This window comes from Delphinapterus leucas, chromosome 3 (assembly GCF_059928025.1).
Source record: "Delphinapterus leucas isolate spDelLeu-1000000601 "Yukka" chromosome 3, BTC_Dleu_Yukka2, whole genome shotgun sequence".
In the NCBI taxonomy this organism is placed as follows: domain Eukaryota; kingdom Metazoa; phylum Chordata; class Mammalia; order Artiodactyla; family Monodontidae; genus Delphinapterus; species Delphinapterus leucas.
Genome location: NC_143131.1, coordinates 24,753,851 through 24,777,027, shown reverse-complemented (window position 1 = coordinate 24,777,027; position 23,177 = coordinate 24,753,851). Strand labels below are relative to the sequence as shown.

At 34.1% G+C, this 23,177-nt stretch overlaps 1 pseudogene; it reads left to right on the top strand.

The window, feature by feature from the left end:
• Window positions 1–3,372: 3,372 nt before the first annotated feature.
• Window positions 3,373–21,329, top strand: LOC149749516 (T-box transcription factor T pseudogene; annotated as a pseudogene).
• The last annotated feature ends 1,848 nt before the right edge of the window (window positions 21,330–23,177 follow it).

Sequence of the window (23,177 nt, the reverse complement as noted above, 5' to 3'; positions counted from 1 at the left end):
TTGAAATTCAGGGATTACTGTTATGTATTTTGATTCTTGCATTTTATATAATAGTAACTTCATTTGGTTCAGAGCCCTAAATGTTTCCAAATGACTACAATTTTTTCAATGCCAGCAGTTTGGAAAATAATTGCTTTGAATCTCATTTTTGTTTTTTTTTATTACCCATCATCTACACTATGCCATCCAGACAAGAGAACAGTGAAGTAAAAAAACATTGTTGATTTTTTGGTTACATTACAAAGTCTTCCCATTAACGTATATTGATATGGAGGTTTTTTAAGTGCAAGGACTAAGATCACTGAAAGTATAAAATAACATGCCTAATTTTTGTTGTTGCTGGTAGATAGGCTCTGCTATAGAAATGCTGATTTGAAGGATAGTCACAAAAACTAACAAAATCAGATATGTAAATTTTACATGGATTAGAATATATTAGCTCAAATTTAACTTAATCCTAATTTTAGAAAAGCTACAGAACTTAACAGATAGTCAAGTTAAAAGCTTATTATAATTTGTAATAAGACAAAAGATCATATATTCATACCATTCCACACTTCACAATATATAGGGCATGGAATTTCTAACACTCTTGATATCTTTGGCTTAATCCCATAAAGTTAACATTAAGAACTTCAATATTTTTTGAGAAAGATTAACAATTTAAACAAATATTACATATGGTTTAGGATTTACTAAATGAAAATTGAAATTCCATTTTGAAATTTAGTGATTATTGATTTCTTCAATCCACATAAAATTAATTTCAGGACACCAAGGCACAGTTCAGTCAGATGAGCACAAATTTCCTTATTTTCTCTGTTCAATGTTAGGCAAGAAATATTCAAATATAAACCATACTATCTTCTGTCTGATGATAGTGTGTCAGATACAACGGTGTTCATCAACCCAATCTATTCAGCCCCACTGTTTTCATAGTCTTCTTTTATCTAAGGAAAGCAATGTAGCATGGTTCCAACAATGAGATGGAAACAAGTCACTGAGTTGAGCTTTTGGGAATGTTTTGAAGAATGGTGAGGCTCCATAGGCAGGCAGTTATGCTTTTGCCCTTAGGCACTTTATGTTTTTTCCACCCTTTCTTCTTCTTTATGCTTGGAATAATGGCAGGTTGTTAGAAGATTATCAACCATACTATGAATGAGAGAATGGAATCCACATGCTAAAAATGGCAAAGCAGGAAGACAGAATGTACCTGGGCCTTCAATGGCATTGGTCAGAAGCTGCATGTTTAAGAAAAACTTATAACAGCAACAAAACAACTAAGAAGAGGAGGATGAGAGAGAATGAGAGAGAGAGAGAGACACTTAGAATGAAGAATGTTCTTTTATGTTTTTCTCCCTTGTCTGTACTCTTTCTTTGAAAAAGAAAACCATCATAGGATAAAGTGCTAAAAGAATGCTCAATATTTAGTTAGTTAACTTATTCAATATGCTTTCCAGAAGAAAAAAAAAATCATTACATGATGTGGTTGACAGAATTGTAAAAATATCTCCCCAAGATTTTTTGTTTCCTAGCTGTTCAGTAAAGCACTGATACAGGTACTGCAGAGAAGAGTCTTTCACATGGAATTAAGGTTACTAATCAATTGCTTTATATTAGGAAGGTTATCCTGGATTACCTGAGTGGACCTAATGTAATCATATGAGCCCCTAAAAGCTAAAGAGGAAGACAGAATCGTCAAAGAGATGAAGCTTGAGTGACTTGAGGCAAGAAAGGGACTTGACCCACTCTTGTTGGTTTGAAGATGGAGGAATGGGGCCAGGAGCCAAGGAAGGCTAGCAGCCTCTAGAAGCTGAGAAAGATCCCTGATGTCTAGCCAACTGGCAATACCAGCAAGAAAACAGGGACCTTAACCCTACAACCACAAGGAAGTGAATCCTGCCAATCACTCACACAAGCCAGGATGTGGATTCTCCCTTAGAGCATCAAGAAAGGAACACAGCCATGTAGACACCTTGATTTTAGCCTTCTGAGACCCAAGGAAGCTAGACTTCAGACTGTGAAGGCACTGTGAGATGATGCCTGTGTTAAGTCTCTGAATTTGTGGCAATTTGTTATGGCAACATTATGAAACTAATAATCATAGTAATACAAGAGAACCTGTTTAGGACATTTGCAAAAAATGTCCTGACATATTAACCTTTCAAAAATTACTTTCATCAAATTATAAGGCACAGATCAGAGATCAAAACCCTGAAAAATTACTACTAAGAACTCAGTGTTTTAGTGGAGGCAGGGAAGTAAGGATCATGAGATGCAATCAGGGTAGATAGTGTATGGCTCTGTGGATGGTCCTTTGTGATTGAGTTTCCAATTGGAAGTTTGAAAAATAAATGCTAGAAAACTACACTACTTCAGAGTTTTCACTAGTGTCAGTTTCTAAAAAAATCTTACATGAATTACTATAATTTCAACAAAACATTGATTTTACTAACATTTTATATTGTTGTAACTCTAAGATTTGAACAATAATGATATGGTTTACTGTGAAATATAGGAAATTTATAATTATGTGTTTTTAAATTTTTTGCATGTAAAAAGTAAGTTGATTGAGACTATGCAATCCCATCTATTCACTCTTTTTGTGATTATACTGAAGTGCCATTCTCTTCAAAAAAGAAAAACATATAGAGAGCTCAACTGAAATGAAAGGATTATAGTAGTATGAATTACTCATTCATATTAGTGATATATTCAATCAATCCAAAATATTAATTGAATAACCATTATATCCAATGATTTTTATACATAAATTTACCTATATTGCCACAACACAATGCATATTTTGAATGCATTTAAATTATTTTACACACGTACACAAAATAAGACTGCTGATGATTAAATTTCACCTCGAAGTATCTTATTAGGTGATTAAATAGTAGGTGGCACAGAGTACAGTGAATAGTATGAACTATTATTTCATCACTCACTTATAATAAGAAAACATTGAATAAAGAGTTAGTGTTGTATTTATCTGAGTTTCCCAAGCAAACAACAAAATACCTAATATGTAGGAACATAAAAATGCTGTTGGAGTGAACTGTATGTTAACAGTTACACGATTTAAGCAAGAACGTGACCAAGGATAAATGTATAACTGAATATTTATGTTCTGTCATTTTGATAAAAAATTTCAAAATAACACTAAAAAATCAAGTTTTATTCTTAATTATTTGCTATCTTTCATTCTCTAAACAAATATTACATGAGTACTTGCCATGTAGCAAGTATCCAAGACATTTAGGGAATGGAAACGAACAAAGAGAGTCTCTGGCTTTAAGAATTTCCTGGACATGTTAGAATGTTTGCCACATGCAATACCTGAAGATGTTTATTAGAGCTTTATTCGGCATGCAGCAAAGGGCAGAGAAGGAAGTGTTTAACTCAAGGTAAGTTGTTTATCTGCTGGGGGAAAATCAGTGAAATCAGCTGAGAAAAACTGTCATGTGATATTATGGTTTAGTTATTCTGAAATGGGAAACAAAAGAACATTTTATACAGAAATATTAAATTATTTTATGGTGTGCAAATTAAATATTTTGCATTGAGGTTTTTTAAAATGGCAATGTTAATCATGAACTTAAGAAAAAATATAGGTGAAAAAAGAGAAATGAGTTATATTTTTCAGGATTGAGCTGAGGGGAATATATTCCAGGCAGTGGCAACGGAAGATGCAACTTGCAGGGCTGTGAAAACTCATGGAACTTTTGAATGATGACAGGGAGTTCAGAGCCAGAGCAGAGAGGTTTTGTAGGCAGACAGGGATGAGTCTGAGAAGCAAGCAGGAGTAAGATCACAAAAGTTCTCAAATATATTGCCAACAAGTATTTTACTTCAAGCTAGGCTCTGGGAACTCAATGACAGATGTGAATTGCAGAGGAATGACCGTATTTCCATTTCAGAACAATCACACTGGCAACAATGTGGAGAGTCAGAAGGGAGGCCAAAATGTGAGCACTCAAATGAAGAAAAAATGAGCAGGAGCCCAATGCCAGCAGAAATACGGTGGAGGAGAGGGCTTCAAGAAAGGTTTAGGACATAGAGTCTGTAAGACTTTCTGATTAATTTGAAATGAAGGGGAGGAACTGCCAAAGGAAGATTCAAGGACCACCCCAATTTACTGGTTAGCAAAACTTAACTTATCACACATACTTGTGATAACTATAAACTTAGATTTAAAAAAATTCTATTTATACTTGAATTTCAGAGTTAACCTAAACATTTCCTAATAAAACTTGCCTGTAATTATGATTCCTTCTATTTTTTTCCTAATACGCAAAAGCAGTGATTTTACATTTCATGTAATCATGGTATAAGTGGCATGAGAAATACTAATTGCAGAATATTTACTTCAATAAGCCTTTTTCTCATGTGTTTGAATATTTCAAAACATAGTTCATGACATTAAAGCAAAGATAAAAAAATATATAGTTAATTCTAAAAGGCACCATGAAATGCAAAAGTGCAACCTATACTTAAAAAAACATTAAAACATTGAGTATTTGTCCACATACATTACCCACTGATTTGCAGCAGCAGTAATTCATGTAAAAGCTATCATGTAATATACATGAGATTGCTTTTCTACAATCTTGCAGAAAGGATACTTGGAAGTATCCTTTTGTACCAAAACTGGAATCATTTTTCTGATGATAGGGTAAAGTAAGGTGAAGCTTTGCATTTCATGAGTAGTCAGTAAATGTAGGTGGGTGAAATCATTTATTCCTTTCAAACAGATCACAAAATGTGTTATTCTTGATGATTTCCAACAATATTATAAGTCCTTGAAGTAACACATATATTTGCAAAAAAAAATAATATACACATTAGCAAAGCAGGGTGAAAGAAACAAAAATTTACCCATGATCCCAATAGCAATTATATATATATTTGAAAGAGAGAGAGAGAGGATGCTAGCTAACTGACTAGGTAATCAGACTCCCTAAGCAAAGTCTACCATTACAGGGACTCTAGGAATCTAGGGGTGGGCAGGAATATAGTGATTCTAGTACGTCAAAGTGCTTAGTCACTGGGGAAGCAGTCTGGCAAGAACACATTGGCCAATCTTGGGGCAGCTGGAGGCTGTCAACCAGCTATCCTTCCTGCAGAAGTCTTCCTTGAATAGAGATGTAAGCAAGACACCTCCCATCCATCCCTTGCTTCATACAGATTCTCTTCTCTGTGCATGAGGTTTGGAAAACCGCTCCTCCATCATTTTTTTTTAAGCTTTGTATATGCATTTTATCTTTTGAACCAGAATCTTTTTTTTTAATTATTATTATTTTTTTTTTATTTTTGGCCGTGTCCAGTCTTTGTTGCTGTGTGCAGGCTTTCTCTAGATGCGGCGAGTGGGGGCTGCTCTTCATTGTGATGCACGGGCTTCTCATTGCAGTGGCTTCTCTTGTTGTGGAGCACAGGCTCTAGGCACGCGGGCTTCAGTAGTTGAGGCATGCGGGCTCAGTAGCTGTCGCTCACGGGCTCTAGAGTGCAGGCTCAGTAGTTGTGGCACACGGGCTTAGTTGCTCCACGGCATGTGGGATCTTTCCGGACCAGGGCTCAAACCCGTGTACCCTGCATTGGCCGGCGGATTCTTAACCACTGTGCCACCAGGGAAGTCCCTCCTCCGTAGTTCTTGTCCGTGTTTCTGAGGAGAAACTTATGAGAGGTTAGTGGGAAGAGGTACAGACACCATTGCTGCAGGTAGGTTCAGGGTACCATTAATACTCATCCTCTCCCTCCTCAAACACCTATACTAATTTCCTCCTACCCTTAATTATTACCACAGGATTTGGTAGCTTACCTGGCTTTATGACCCAGGATTAGCTATATAATTTTCTGTGTTCAGTGCAAAATGAAATGTAGGACTCCTTGTTCAAAAATTACTAAGAATTTCAAAACAGTGATAGCAGAGCAATAGACCAAGCATGAGGTTCTTTTAAGTATGGGGCCCTTCATTTGACCTGTGGGACTGCCCAGGTCAAGTGCCCATGAATCTGGCCCTGTTGTGGCCCAAACTTAAATTTCTAAAGGGACCAAGACCTTGGTAATCACCCCTCTGTCTCGCTGGGGTTGCTGCATCCATCCACTCACAGGTACAACGGGGTAAGTTCCAAATTTCATAATGAGAATGCATAATCATTACCGAACTGAGCATGAGGATTTGGAATAATATCAAGATTTTAGGTGTGGAAATGGTAAATAGGAGCTTAGAATTCACTAAATTATAAAACTGAAGAATTCTATCTTAAAGAATGTTTCAATGTTTATGCCAGTTGAATGGTATTCTTTTAACAATGTTACTTTGTTTTCATATGTGATGGGAACCTCCTAATTCCTGAAAAGACCTGTGACTTCTGAAAAAAATAGACAATATCTTGAAGTTTTGTTTTTTCACACCTACTTTATAAACTAATTGAGCTGAAGATTGGTGTTTAAAATTCTTGTATTCTCGAGTGGACAGCTTGTGAAAAAAATTGAGGAAAAAATAATACTTACTGGAAAATAAGAAATTTATTTGGTAAAGTATAAAAATATTCTATTGGAGAAGTGAGTATGGCCTGTGCATTACTTATTAATAATAATAAATATTTACAAAGCACCTTCTAGGCACTAGGAAATATTCTAATTGCTTTACATGTTTTTTTATTATATGACAAATGCCCCCATTTTATGGATAAGGAAACAGAATGAGTAAATCTAGGTAAAAATTTAAGAGTTACAGTCTTAATCAGTTTTTTAAATTAATTACAAATTAATAAAATTCATGTTCTGGTATAAATTAAATTGTGTTTTGAATCATTTACTTTTAAAAATTTTGTTTTAATTGTACTCAAAGAGAAAAAATATACTCCTGAGTTTGATTAGAGAGAAAAGTTGTCACCTTTCAGGAACTAGGTAATATATGATCTTTATATACAATGCCAGCACCCAAAGAGACTGCCTATCATAAGCTGTTTTTCTCAGAATAACAGCTTTAGGGAAATATAGTTTACTTACCATACATTTTACCACTTTAAAGTGTGCAATGTTTAGCATTAGTGGTTAAGTGTTCATTGTTTGGTGTATTCACAGAGTTCTGCAAGCATCACCACTATCTCATTTTGGAATATTTGCATCACCCCAGGAAGAAATTCTTTAGCAATCTCTCCCCCGTCCTTCCTCTTCTTAACTCCTATTAAACTCATGAGTTTTTCAAAATTGAAAAAAGTCACATTGAATCCTAACCTGAGGCCCCATTTTTTGCTTGTTTGTTTGTTTTTAAGCTGTGAAAGACTTATTTGTTTGAAGTTTATGATAATTTTGTTTTTAAGAGATTTACAATGCCAAATTACTGAGTGTTTGATAGTAATGTTAATTTAAATGTGTTAAACTAGGTATAACAAAATTCAGATTTTTCCTTATGTAGTGTGTTTAAGATGGGTTGCTTGTATATTTTAACCCCTTAACATGACTCTGCATTGAATTTCTATGGTAACTGCATTTCTGCAAAAACATAAAAACATTCAGAGGCTGTGCCCTCTCTTTCCTTTTCCTGTTGCCTTTCAGATCAGGAGAACATGTCTCTCCAGAAGTCACTGGAATGCCCTACGTACATTTATTATTATTGCTATTTCCATCCCCCAAATTAATATCAAAACTACCATGATAGATTTGTAAAGAAACCATTTAGGACTACTCATGAGAAAGAAAATTATCTTGGATAATGACAGAAAAGAAAAAATAATACAGTTAGAAGATAAGAAGTCAAATTCAAACTGTTTGGCCTAATCCTGAATGTATCATTTTCATTATATAGTCAACTTCTGCTGTGCCCACTTGACTTTATGGCTTAATGATATGATTTTGCCCAGTTGATGATGAGTAGCTCTGGTCATAGGATCACCTGAAATCCTAGTCATGTTTAAATAGAACATAGTGGTATGTGAGAAGCTCTTACTCAAACTAAGAGTAATTTACTGTCATAGCAACCAAGACTTTGTCTCCCAACTTCAATTAGGCTATGATGTTTTATCATAATATTTCATTCCTCTCAGATTTCCTATCTTTGGTTAAAATTACACAGTGTTATATGTCAATAGTATCTCAATTAAAAAAAGAAAAAAAAAGTAATTGGTTGAATAATTTACTTATCAGAATTGATGTATGTGTAACTTTACCACCTCAACGTGAAGCCCTGATTTCTTTCTACTCTAAGCTTCAGAATTCAGTTTTACAGTTGTAAATTAGAAATGAGGATTTTGAAAAGTCCTACACATAAATCCATGTAGATACATATAGCACGTGCACACACACACACATCATACTTTGTATATTTATTTTGAATAGAAAATGGAATAAGCAGGTGAGTAGTTTCAAAGTTGAAGATTTATTCATTTTTGGAAATTTTTAGGTAATTTTAGTCAGTTTGATATAAATATCAATATACTACATGTTGGCTGCCATTGGTCTAAAAATCTACCAGATCTTCCAGCTCCATGCTACTAATAATATCTAGTACTGTTGTGAGCTGAATTGTGTCCCCCCAAAAGATATATTGATGTCCTGAACCCAGGCACCTGTGAATGTGACCTTATTTGGAAACGGTGTCTCTGCGATTTAACCAACTTAAGGTAAGGTCATATTGGATTGAGGTGGGCCCTAAGTCCAATGACTAGTGTCCTTATAAGGAGAAAGAGACACAGAGAGGTAGACACGCAGGGTAAAGGGCCATGTGATGGTGGAGACAGAGGTTGGAGGGATGAAACTTTGAGTCAAGGCACGCCAAGTGTTTGCCAGTGATCATCAGAAGTTAGGGAGAGGCAATGAATTATTCTTCCCGAGAGTCTCCAGAGGGAACCTGGCACTGCTGACACATCAATTCCAGACTTCTAGCCACCAGAACTGTGAGAAAATAAATTGCTGTTGCTTTAAGTCATATACTTGTAGTATTTTGCTATAGCAGCCCTAGGATATTAATACACATACTATATACAGTAGTAGATAGTAGATTGGCCAGTGATATTACAACTGGGTAAACATTTCTTTGACATGTTCTTACACAGATGGACATTCACCATACCTTAATGACTTGCAATTTATAATTTTGCTTTGACAGACCCATGATATGAACTTTGGAACAACAACGACAAACAAAAAGTACTGAGTGAAGGAACAGTATTGTTTCTCCTGAGAGACAATTAGAAACTTGCTTCAGACAGACTGGAAGTAGAGAATGCAAATTTTCTGTTAAAAATCAGTGGAATAAAAGCACCGTATTTCAATCTCATCTTTTCAACCCCTGGCAAATACCCCAAAGAACAAAAGAATAGTAGAAAATTCAAGATTTAATATAATAGAAAAAAAAAAAACATCAATATACAAATAGAATTATACTAGCCAAAAAATGTGAAATATTAACCTAAACAAGAGTGCATGATATTTATTTTCACAAACTTCCTCAGTCTCCAAGATATTTGTACATTTCCAAACACTTAAGTATCTTATTCTGCATAATCTCTACAAAATGACAGTTAAGACATCAAGAGTTATAGGAAGGCTCTAGGTACTGTGGAATATATCCTGTTGGGACCCATATATTTGTGACAGAAAAGCAGATACCTGGCAAATAAAAAAAATAATAAATAATAAAAATAAATAAAACCATCCGTACACTTTCTTTCCTAGCCTGAAAGTTGCTTCACTGAGAGCTGAATAGAGAGAAGGAAAAGCATTGCCATAGACTAAATGTTAGTTCCCCCATTCATATGTTAAAACTTAATTTACAGTGGGATGTCATGTGGAGGTGGGGCCTTTGGTTGGTGATCAGGTCATAAGGGCAGATGCCTCATGAATGAATGACACCAAACCTGCTGGCACCTGATCTTGAATTTCCCAGCCTCCAGAAGTGTGAGAAATAAGTTTCTGTTGTTTATAAGTCACCCAGTCTATGGTAATTTGTTATAGCAGCCTGAATGGGCTAAGACAGGAATAGAGGAGGCAATCCATGATTTTATAAGTTGAGGGGTGCTCTGGATACTCTAGCTTTTAATACGATGGGCTCTCAATATTACACTTTCCGTTCTGCACTTTCTTCTCTACTGTTGAGGGATAAACCTGCAAGCCACATATTTCAGACAACCTAGCTTTCTGAATTTCTCTTGGTTTCTGCCAGTTGGAGGCACTAGATGGGATTTAGAAGGAAGAAAGAAGAAACAGAATATTACTTTGCTATTTCAGTTTCTTTCAGGACCTGAGGGCTGTGACAGTAGCAGTACCATAACAACAAAAGAAGGCATCTTGCTCATGGTCTTCTTGGCATGGAACCTCCATTCTAGGAGAAGAGTATGCAGGGGTGGAGGCAAAGAAAGGCAGACCAGCTCTGCAATATACAAAAATTTATTGAATTAAATGCTCGTGAAATGGGTGAATTTTATAATGTTTAACCTATATTTTATAAAGCTGTTTTTTTAAAGGTGATTTTACGCGGCAGTGAATGTCAGCAACTTTGAGAGTAATTTAGCAGCAACGGTAGAGTGGGCTTCTGGTTTTTGCTTAATAGCAGAATACATTTCTAACAGTAGCAGACACAGACAGAGAGCTTACCCCTCATACTGTCAGCAGCTCTGGGGCGAAAATGGTCACATGAGCTGTAGTCTAAGGCAGTGACAATTTCTTGATCTATGAAGAACAGCCCTCCTCTTCCCTTAACACCTTTAGCCATTCCATCACTCTAGTCACCCGTGATCAGCTATAAATTTCCCCATCCTTAAATATTGAATGGTTTTCACATCCGCCAAATGTACGCTGAATATCAAAGAAGATTTTTCTGTCACCCAAGCAATTTGTTGAGGAAAAGTTTGGAGTCAATACCTCTGAATCCACGCCCCAGATAGTCCCAGTTACCACAGTTGTCAACATCTCTGGCAAGCAGCAAAAATAATTCAAAGATGGATCATACTTAGAAAGAAAATGATATGTGTTCTATGAGCAAAACATTTTTCTTTAAATCAGTAAATGGTCATTTCCGATAAAAAGATGGTTACAGTAAAACAAAGGAATGAAAGAAATGCTTCTCATTATTCTCACAAAATTTATAGATAATATCATCTTTATAAGTAATAAGTGAAATTTGAACAGAGAAAAAAGTATTCCAAAGAGACTTTATAGGATGTCCAAAGAATATAGAATTGAGTTGCAAAATGTCACAATATGACAAAAAATGAAAAGCCACTGTAGAGAATAATGCCCGTTATAGGTGGAAAAAGTTAGATGTTTATAAGTAGTTATGAGGGTGACTCAGAGAGAAAGAAAGAGAGGGAGGGAGGGAGGTGGAGCAGGGAGAGAGAAAGGGGAATGTAAACATGATCACAGAAGGAACGCTAGACTTTAAAAAGGTATATCTAACATGCATTATTGATATTTTTAAGAAGAACTAAGCAAATGAAAATATAGAAAGAGTCTAAAGTATAATTTTTTCAACATTTTTCTGAAATAAAGACAAGTTGAATGTGTGGACTGAAGCGGCTCATAGATTTCCAAGAAATAATGAAACCTAACATTCATACGTACCATTCCAAATCAAAGCATATTCTGGTAAAGATATTAAAGTTCAGGTACAAAGAAAGAATCCTAGGAGAAGGAGGGGAAAAAATCATGCCCCCTACTAGTGTGAAATATCAAGATGGATTCGACATCTTCACAGTAATATTCATGCAAGGAGACAGTTTGATCAGTATCTAAAATTTATTGAGAGGAAGAATATGTGATGCAAGAATTTTATAATCAGCCAAGTAATCCTTTGATTTTAAAGAAAACTTTTGAGTAAAAAGGAAAAGGGTGCACGAAGTTATGCCATTTATGAATAACAAGGTCTGAAACTCCTAGGGGACAAGGTTAGGCAGTGACAAGGAAAGACAAGGGAGAAAATGGAGCTGAAATCAACTGATTAGATGATGAGAACTAAAGGATATTTTTTAAATTGACAGAGTAGACACCCATGCCAACCCACCCCCACTCCTGCCCAAATATGTTAAGATTAATTTTTATTTAATGAAAGTGACAGAAGCGTGAGATGGTCACATGATCAGAGCAAAGGTAGCGGGAATATTCAGCCAACCTCCTTTGGGTTGCAGAGTCTGTTAATTTTGACTCTGTTCCCATGTGAGGACTCTTGTCAATATGCAAAGCTCATTTTTTCTAAGCTCAAAGCTTTTTCAGAATCAAGTCACCTAACACCATTCAGAAAGAACTTTAAGCAGCATCTATGTCCTTCCTGTGAAATATTTATGAGCAACTTGGATTCTGACTTTCCTGTCAAACCCACCAAAGCCTAGTCTACATTCTCTTTTAAGGACATGATGGATGTTGGAAATGGAAATCCTGTTTATCCCCAGCCCACATCCATCTTTCTATTTTTTTCTATTTCTATAGATGATAGAGAATAGAGATATAGTTAATTTCTCACCGAGCTTATTAAAAAATCTATGTTCTTACAAGATGTTACTTATATTATTTCATTTGATTTCCCCAATACTGTTAATAGTTGGCATCATAATTCCCATTTTACAGCATAGAAATTTCAATTCCATTAGGTTAAATCAATTTGTTCTAAATTACACAGAAATTCAGTTTTGTGTCTGGTATTAGAAGAATCTCTTTGTACTTCCCCACCACCCCTTACTGTAGTTGTAAAATTCACCTATTGGCAATCACATATGATAAATGATCATATGATTCCAGAGAATAAATTACAAGTGTTAAACTTAAAAATAATGGCTTGTTAGTTCCCTATCCCCACATGTTTAATGACAGAAATCACAGATCTTGTCCATGAGGATCACAGTTTTTGAAGTAAAATACTGGATTTTTATTTCTATTGCTATGACGGTATTATAGTAATACCAGAACAAGAAAAAGACAATACACAAAAAGAAAACTACACACCAATTTCCATCATAAAATAAATGTAGAAATCCTTAGCAAAATATTAATAAATAGAATTAGCAATATATAAAAATAATTATACACCGTTACCAATTGATATTCATTCTCAGCATGTAAAGCCAGTTCAATATTCAAGAATTATCAATGTAATTTACCCAATCCTAAAGAAAAAAAAAATGCATGGTCATATAATTCAATGCAGAAAAAGGGTTTGACAAATTTCACAACCATTCATATTGTAAAAACAACAAACAAACAAAAAGCTCTCAGAAAAATAGGAATAGAGAATAACTTCTTCCACTTGATAAACAGCATCTATGGAAATCAAAAACAAAAAGAAAACTAAAACCAAAAATCCCAAAGTTAACATTATACTTAATGATGAAAGACTGAATTATTTCCCTCCTCAAGATCAGGAACATGGCAAGGATATTCACTCTCACCGCACTCATTTAACATAGTATGAGGTGTTCTAGCAAGTTCAGTAAGGCAAGAAAAATAATTAAAAGACAGATATGTAGGTAAGAAAGAAATAAAATTGTCTCTATTCGCAGATGATATGATTATATACAAACTGAAGTCTAGGAATACACATATACTCAAAAAAATACCCTTTTAGAATTAATAAGTTAAGCAAGGATACAGGATATAAAACAAACATAAAATATTAATTGTAAACCTATTTGCTAGGAATTAACTATGGGCAGTGAGATTATAGAAATATATCCAAATAATCAAATATTTACAAGACTTGTCATCAAAAAACTATAAAATGCTCATGAAAAAAATCAAAAAGGTTCTAAATAAATGGAAGACATTCAGTGTTTATAGATTGGAAGCTTCAGCTTGGTAACTGTTAGTTTTGCAAGAGCCATCATAACAAAATATCAAAGACTGGGTAGCATAAATAAAATAAATATATTTTCTCACAATCCTGGAGGCTTATTAAAGTCCATGATCAAGATGTCAGCAGGGTTTTATTGTGCCTAAGGCTTCTCTTCTTTGCTCGTAAATGGCCATCTCTTCTCTGTACATTCAGGGTCTTCCTCTATGTGTGTCTGTGTCCTAATTGCAAATCAGGTTGGATTAGAGCCCATTCTAATTACCTCATTTTAATTTAAATACCTCTTTAAAGACCATATCCCAAATATAGTCACATTCTCATATTGTTAAGTCTGGGGGGTTAAAACTTCTACACATAAATTTTGGGGAGAGTCAATTTAGCTCATAACAGTAAGGATTTCAATTATGCCAAAATTGATATATAATTTGAAAACAATTCTCATCAAGACATCAGCAAGAATTTTTGTATAGACCAGATTATTTAAAAATATATATGGAAAAGAACAAAGGAACTAGAAGAACAAAAAGAATTTGGAAAATGAAGAATATAGTAGAAGAAGCCAGTCTACCCAATTTTAAGCCTTATTTTTTTTTCTTTATCTTTTTTTTTATTACTGCTTTATTTATTTATTTATTTATTTTGGAGTATAGTCACTTTACAATATTTTGTTAGTTTCTACTGTACAGCAAAGTGAATCAGCTATATGTATACATATATCCTCTCTTTTATGGATTTCCTTCTCACTTAGGTCACCACAGAGCACTGAGTAGAGTTCCCTGTGCTATACAGTAGGTTCTCATTAGTTATCTATTTTATACGTAGTATCAATAGTGTATATATGTCAATCCCAATCTCCCAATTCATCCTTATACTATCTTTAGTAATCAAGACTGTGTGGTGTGAATGGAGGAATAGACACATAGGCCAATAGAAGAGAACAGATAATTCAGAAATAAACTCACAAATATGCCCAAATGATTTTTGACAAAAGTGAAAGGAACAATTCAATGGAGAAAAGATAGTCTTTTAAACCAATGGTACTAGAGCAATCTGATAGGTTAAAACAAATTGAGCCTTGACTTGTCACACATCTTACATAAAAATTAACATTCTGGTTGTGATATTGTACTATAATCTAAGATGTCACCATTGAGAGAAACTGGGAAATGAGTACATGAGACCCCTCTGCATTATTTCTTATTACTGCTAATGAACTTACAATTACTTCAAAATGAAACTTTTTAAAAAATTTAAATACAATATTTAAATCCTAAATAAGATCAATAGTCTGAATGTTGATTCATAGTAAAGCCTTTGTCAGCTTGGTGCTTGCGCTATCAACAGCAAGGCAGACTGCTATGATCAGGTGAAAAAGAGAGATTACTGTGTGTAACCTCTCATCCTATAATACCCCACTTGAGTACAGACCTAAATAGAAGACAGTCCTACTTACCAATCAGCTGGGAGAACACATACTGTCTATATATATGTATATATTTCATTTTTAGGAGATTAAAGAAATTCCTAAGCTATAAAATCAACATTATAGTGCTTAGGACTCAGAAATGTTATTTGCTAACTTCATAGTTTATGAAGATCTTTCATTATGAGCTTAAGGGAAGAAAAGAAACTAATATGTAAATTAAGCAAAAGAAAGTTATAATAAAAGAAAAACATAGAGAAAACCCAACAGAGAAGGTAATAAAATTCCAGTGGAGATCATTACAGGTACTTTTAAGAAATAAAGGTAGTAGAACATAATGATAAGCATGATTTAGAACTGAAAAATGTTGAGAATAAAAGCAGTACATGCAATTTTTAAATGGCCAATATAACCTCCAAAAATGACAGAAACTGAGGATGGAAATTATTTTTCAAATATAATTTTAAATGATTTTTTACCAACTGAGGAAATTCTTTCAGCCTAACATTCTCCCTCAAGGAGCATTTGGATTTGAACTCCTAAAGATGGGAAGATAATTGGTATTTTATTGCTCAATATGTTTGCAACCATAATGATGAAAATATTGTTTATTTACTTTCAATTTTGAGTCAATCTTCAGGCCACGGAAAGAAGATGCTATGTTTAAGGATGGAATGAAAATCCAAGTGCTATGATAAAAATGTAACTTACACAAAGCAGATTGTGAAGAAAATTGGGTAGAGAAGCAAGGGCATTAAAATTGTCATATAAAGTATGAAAACTGAATTAAAGGACTATAGAAAAATGATTGAGTTTAATTACATTGTTTATACTAAAGATAATTGACAGAAAAACCAAAACAATAACATAATTGACTAAAACAGTTGGAGAAGAGGACCTGAGTGAGTTAAATATTTATATTTGGTATTGGGGGAATAATAAATGTTATCTGATATTAATAAATTCAGAAAATATATATTGTTTGAGAAAGGAAATAACCAAAATATAAACAATTGTGAAGAACTTGTCTGGAGAGTAGACTTAGAAGTGAAGAAGTGCTCTGACTCTGTTGATATTTAATATAAAACATCCTTTAACATGTGATTTTTTTAATGAGCATATATTACTTGATAAAACCAAATACTTTAAAACTACAACCCTACTTACTTATAAGTGATAGTGATTTATATGATAGGAAGGTGCTCATTGTTGAATTGATATGAAAAAATTTAGAATAGAAGCAATTACCAAACTAGAATCATGCATGTAAACATTTTTTCTAGCATTTTTTATGTGTTAAAATATGTTATTTTTCTTTGCTTTATACTGTTGAATTTGAAATATCACCCACCCAAGGCTCTTTGTTTCTCCCTAGTTACTTGGCTAGCGGCTGCTTCTATTTGCAAGGACATATCATGTGAATTACAAGGAAGTAAAATAATTGGCCTTCAACTAGACTAAATTTTCACCAAGTGGATTATTGTGCCCTGATAATACCCACAGTCTAAATGACAACACTCAAAACTCAAATGTGTTCTTAATTTAATTAATTATAATTTCCAAGTTAGGAAAATTGTGTTTTGTATAAAATATTATTTAATTAAATTAGCCACAATAAAAAATAAGAATCACCTTTCATTGGGAATATACAAGAGTAAGTTTCAAATAATTTTATCATGGAAAGTATTATAATAATCATTTCTAATATTTACATTTAAGAATCTTAAAATCCTTCTGGCTTTACTTTCAAGAAAAGTCATCAGCAACATTTAAAAATGTATGTTTATGAAATAAATCATCCAATTACTCTATTTCTATGTTTAAATTCCCCAGTTCTTCTGGCAATAGAATATAAGTCACTGAAGCTTTGTTTCCAGTGGAAAGTGGCTGGTACCTCCAATCCTACCCCAGAAACCCACAATTATATAATCTGCAATAATTATCCAGGTATTTTTAGATTACTTCCATGGCTTTAATATTTACTTGTCATGTTACTTATTTTCACAGCTAGGCATCACATCACCCATCTTTACAAATAAATTTATTACAAATTAAAGGATATAATCCTTCTTCTCTGACTAGTTTTCTACAATTTCTTTTTCCCAGCAACAAATATAATTAAAAATAATAATTGATCATTTGTTTTAACTTGTCAGTAGAACTTACCATTTCCTGGTAAGGACATCTTTGTTAAAATTGGATAATTTTTAAATGTGTCAAAATGATCAAGATAATAAAGGTCTTGAAATATTTGCCTTTTTGAATTTAGAAATGTAAGCTATGACAGAATACAATTTCTTTCTGTAAAACACATACAAAAATGAACAGCACGTTTCAAATAGTTAACTGTTATTTCACAAGGATCATAAAAATTAAATAATTAGATGAGGAACTCTGTTCCATTATTCAACAGGACAATTAGTTCTATCAACATTTACAAGTTTTAAATATAGATTTATAATGCAAATATATTTATAATGTACTTCTATTTTTTATAGTGTATTTTTAAAATCTTCAATTAAAATCAGTAATCAAAAGAATTTAACATTAATGATAATAAAGCATTTATTATAATGTTTCTTTTATTCTTCAGTTATACTATTTCAATACTTTAAATACATGTTCAATTTTATTATCATATTTATGAATTAAAAATCTTAGTTTTGCGTAATGTCCTCCACTAGCAAGAAAACAAAAATTGAATGATACATTTCCATTTACTTATAACTTGAATTCTTTATAAATAATTTTATTTATCAAATATGAATAACTATGATTATAAATATAAGATTTCAAAAAATGAGAAAAGCGAAGATACAGTTCATGAATTTGTGCTAATGACAGTTAATTATGCTTAAAATTTATTGTCAATTTGAACAAAAAACTATCACAAAAACAAAGTAAGACATTATATAATGATAAAAGGTCAAATCACCAGGAAGATATAACAATTACAAATATATATTCATGCAACATCAGAGCACCTAAATATATAAAACAAACACTGACAGAATTGACTAGAAAAATAGACAGAAGTGCAATAATAGTAGACGATTTCAATGTTCCACTTTTAAGAATGGAGAGACAGTTACCTTATAGGGAACAATTTTTATGAGTTTTTCTTCTCTCCTTCCCTTATTTATTTTTGCAAATATATATATATAAAAAGCACAAACTGTGAAATAATAAAGAAAGAAAAGAAACAGAGATGAAAGAGAGAGAAAGGGGTGGAAGGAAGGATGGAAAGAAGGAAGGAAGGAAGGGAGGGTTTCTTACACAAAAGGTGACACTATGCACAGTTTTCTGCAACTTCCTTTTATCACTTAACAATTTATACTCCAAAATATACAATATATAATCCATTTTGTAGAGATCTTCCCAACTGCTTTGCACAAGTACATAGTAATCCACTGTGTAGATATATTGCAGTTTATATAACGGTTGGATTTTGGTGTTAGAATTTTGGATTTTGGGTGTGATTTCAATTTTGTTACTAGTACCAATAAAGTTACATTGAAGAACATTTGATACATGTCATTTCAAACCAATGTCAGTGTACTTTTGGAACTTTGGAACAGATTCCTGGAAGAGGGATTGATAGGTCAAAGGCCAAATACAGCTATGATTTTGTTAGATATTGATAAAATCTTCTCCATGGATGTTGTCCCATTTTACATTTTGAAAAACAAAATATTAGACTGCTTTTTCCTCCTTAGCCTCACCAACAGAGTGTTACCAAACTTTTCATATATTTCAAATCTTACAGGTGACTAATGCTTTTGGTTTTAATTAGCATTTTTCTCATTATAAAGATTATAATACAATATGAAATATATTTTCTAACAAACATTGTTCCATTGAAAATATGAAATCTACATTTGGATCTGAGTAGCCCAGGGAAGTATCCTGGGTTAATGACATAAGTGGCTATTTAGTTGTAATTAATTAGATTAATCTGAAACCATCTGTTTTACTCAGGACTGCAGTTTAAAGAGATAGGAGGAAGAAAGGCAGAACAGAAGAAAGGGAAGGAAAGAAGGAAGGAAGGAAGGAAGGAAGGAAGAAAGGAAGGAAGGGAGAGAGGGAGGAAAGGAGGGAGGGAGGGAGGGAGGGAGGGGTGAATTAAGCTAGGCCTGAATTAAGACAAAAAATAATATGAATAAATGGGAAAGAACTGCTTAAATCAATGTAATTACCCCTGTTTGCTTGAAATCTGTGTTATAGTTTGAAGTCTGTGCCATACCCACCTTGTTAAAAAAAACACTAAATTTACCTATTTTGCTCATATTCATGTTTCTCATAAACTCTGACCAGAAATTACAAATTTTAAAGTTTTACTGCATTTCAGCAGTAAACTATGTGCATAACCTCAGATATGGATTGATGTCTCTTGTTAATACATATTTTGTTCATCATATGCTGGGTAGGAGCTACATATTAGTATATATCCTCAAAATTTTATTGCATTGAACACACCAGAAGGGACATTATACAACTAATAAGAAGTGAAGTCCATGTTAAGTTATTTGATCAAATATGTTTCATGAAAACTGCCTAAGAACATCAAAACAATTAGTCAAACCCAAAATTCAATCTGAGTTAGCATTCATAATCAAAGATTTGAATTCAAAAGTAAGTTCAGAGACCAAATATTATATTTTGATTTGTTCTGAAGTGGCCATCTGCCCATATGAAAAAGCTACTGCAACAGTTTGGCAGGCAGTTTAAAGAACCAAAATAACTACTCTGCAGGTCAGGTTCACAGGCATCTGGGTGTTGACTTGGAAAGCACAAAAAGTAATAATCACAGCATGTGGTACTTTACCGAGTAGCCAGCCAAAAGTGTCTGTCTAAATAGTCAAAATTTTTAGCTGTCATAAGAATCCTTTGAGGAAACTTTATAAATACCTATCAAATTTCAAATATCAGTGACCAACATTTTTAAAAACACCATAAAGATCTAATAAAATGTTATAGAAAAGTTATAATAATCCTGAGATACCCATAATTTATATCCTGGCACATTTAAAAATGTTCCTTTTGTTTAAAAATGGCCTTCAAAGATATCAATAGTTTTATTTGTATATTTTATAAATATTTGTGTGCTAGTCAATAGTCTGATTTTTAATTGTTTAAAGCAAATCCAATGCCACAAAGAGCTACTTTAGTCATGCCTTGCAGAAGTTCAAGGGGAATATCCTCTATCTTCACCCCTCTGCCCCTCCCCTACCTTCAAGACTTCTCCTTACAGGTCTCTGCCTGGGAACTGCGGACTTTTGCTGCTCCTTTTCTCGGAAGAGTGGCTGTTGAAAGGAGTTAAATATGGCTCTTGGGTAAGTAAGTCTTGGTTGGAGAGCCATGAAGAAGGGTCAGCAAGAGGACAATCTCCCTTGGTGTCCAGAACTTGTAGAATAGCTTGCAATAGAGTGAACCACCAGCTGAGCTCCTTGAAGTGAGAGCTACAGGCTGGCAGGGAGAAGGGTGACCCCAGTGTCAACCAAGAAAAATTAGATATGGCTGCACTTCAGAGAGCTCACCAACCAGGTGATGGTCACCAATAACAGCAGGAGGATGTTCCCAGTGCTGAAGTTGAGTATGTCTGGCCTGGACCTGAACACCATGTGTTGTTTCATCTTGGATTTTGTGATGGAGAGCAGCCACTTCTGGAAGTGTGTGAACAGAGAGTGGGTGCCTGGGGGGTCAGTCCAAGCCATATGTGCATATTGAACTCCTTACATAAATAAAAACTCTAAATTCATATAGTATGAGTTGAGGGTCTACAGGGGATGACTACCAGTCACGGCATTCTCAAGACTCAATGCATATCTGTCAAGGCTTACCAGAAAGAGATTACAGCTCTTAAAACTAAATACAACTGATTTGCAAGGGCTTGCTATGATGCAAAAAGAAGCAAGGATCACAAAGATAAGATGGAAGAACCCAGAGACAAACAGCAACCTGTGTATTACTAATGGAAGTAGCTTATCCCTGGACTCAGTTCCTTCTATCTGCTGTCAACCCCCATCTTCAGTTTGGAGGTCCTGTCTCACTTTTCTCCACCCATGGCTGTGAAAAATGCTCTATGCTGAGGAACCACAGTTCACCCATCCCTGTCCCTGTCCTCAAAGCTGTGCCTAGGACCCCTCCCCACTTGGACAAGCTCATACTTAGCCCATACACTCATTGGAAAAATTCTCCAACCTATTCTGACAATTCATTTGCAAGTTGTCCATGATCTGATCCCATGAACTTAGCCCAGCCTCAGCATGTGTGTACATACTATCATGTTACTCCTGAGCACAACAGGACTGCATCAGTACCCCAACCTATGGTCAGCTAGCAGAGAACCTTCACACCAGGGTCTCAGACAGCATAACTACCTAATGGGCTGGGAGTCCATTCCCAGTGAACACTATCTTACCCAAATAATCTCAGGTCCCTTCTCCTCAGGATTCTCACTCTATAAGAACCATGTCATGGCCACAGATATTCCTGACAGCCAATATCACACCTTGGCCTCATAAGCTCATGGATGTCTCTGTCACCACCTTCCATGTTAACCAAAGCCTTTCCTTAAAATATACACTTTTTTTTTAATGTCTACCAGTTTTACTCAGGATTTGATCTAGGTACAAAATGACGGTCTCATAGATCAAGAAAGAAAAAAAAATCTTATTAACTTCACTTTAAAATATGAAAAGGAATATATGTTCTGTTGTTCATCAAAAAAATAACCCCACCCATCATCTGCAACACAAGTGTAGTCCTATGTTGTGTTTATATGCTACAGATGAATTTAAGTATGGAAACAAAACTCAGTTGGACTATTAAATCACCATTACTTGATCATAATAAAATTTTGTTTGCTAAGATCCAGAAACTTATTTTTTTGTGTCTCTTACAGAATACAGAAGATTTGACACACTAGAATTAATAAACTCAACTCGTCTTATTTAGTGAAATAAAAAGCACACTTTCAATTGCATTCCTTGTTGCTTCAGAGTAGTTTTCAGGTCCCTTTTGTGACAGTTATCATACTTATAGTTAAGCTGTTAGGGACAAAATAATAAATTCATAGTTGAGGACAACAGACTTTAATTGAAATGGAAATTTCACTGTTCTGCCCAATAGAATGTGTTTATTTTGAGCATATGTAATTGCCTCTTGTATTGTTAAACCTACAATGGCAATATTTTTCTTCTGAAAAAAATAGCCAAAGACAATCAGCAAAACATTTTCTGCAAAATGAAGGCAATATGCAAAAAAAAAAAAAGAAACAACAACAACAAAAAACTAAATACAGTTCTAAAAAGATCTACTGAGAGGATTCAGTACTAGAAATTAGTGACAAACATAATCCACTAAAATTTTCAAAATTTGCATAGTTCAAATTCTCATCTTTTGCTAACTTACTGTGCATCCAGAAATATTTATTTTGGAAAATATTGAGCAAACTTCTTTTGCCCAGAACTTTAAACTTCTTTAAAGTTTAAGATGGATTACACAAAAGAACACATGCTTTCCTTTTCAAAGGAGAGTGATTTTTTTTTTTTTTTTGGTGGTACACAGGCCTCTCACTGTTGCGGCTTCTCCCGTTGTGGAGCAGAGGCTCCGGACATGCAGGCTCAACAGCCATGGCTCACGGGCCTAGCCACTCCACGGCATGTGGGATCTTCCCAGACCATAGCACGAACCCATGTCCCCTGCATCGGCAGGCGGACTCTCAACCACTGTGCCACCAGGGAAGCCCTAAAGGAAAGTGATTTTAAGAGCTTATAATTACTTAGTAAAGGTTTTCTGAAGATCAAATTCTTTTTAAGTGCCCCTTTTTTGGTAATCTCTAAATTAATTGGAAGCATGTAAAATTGTTCTAAATTAATGATAAAAAAATCAACTTCATATTTTTTTAACTGGCTCTTTAAGTTTTATATTAACAAATTGTAGTTCATGATATACCTTAAAATATTC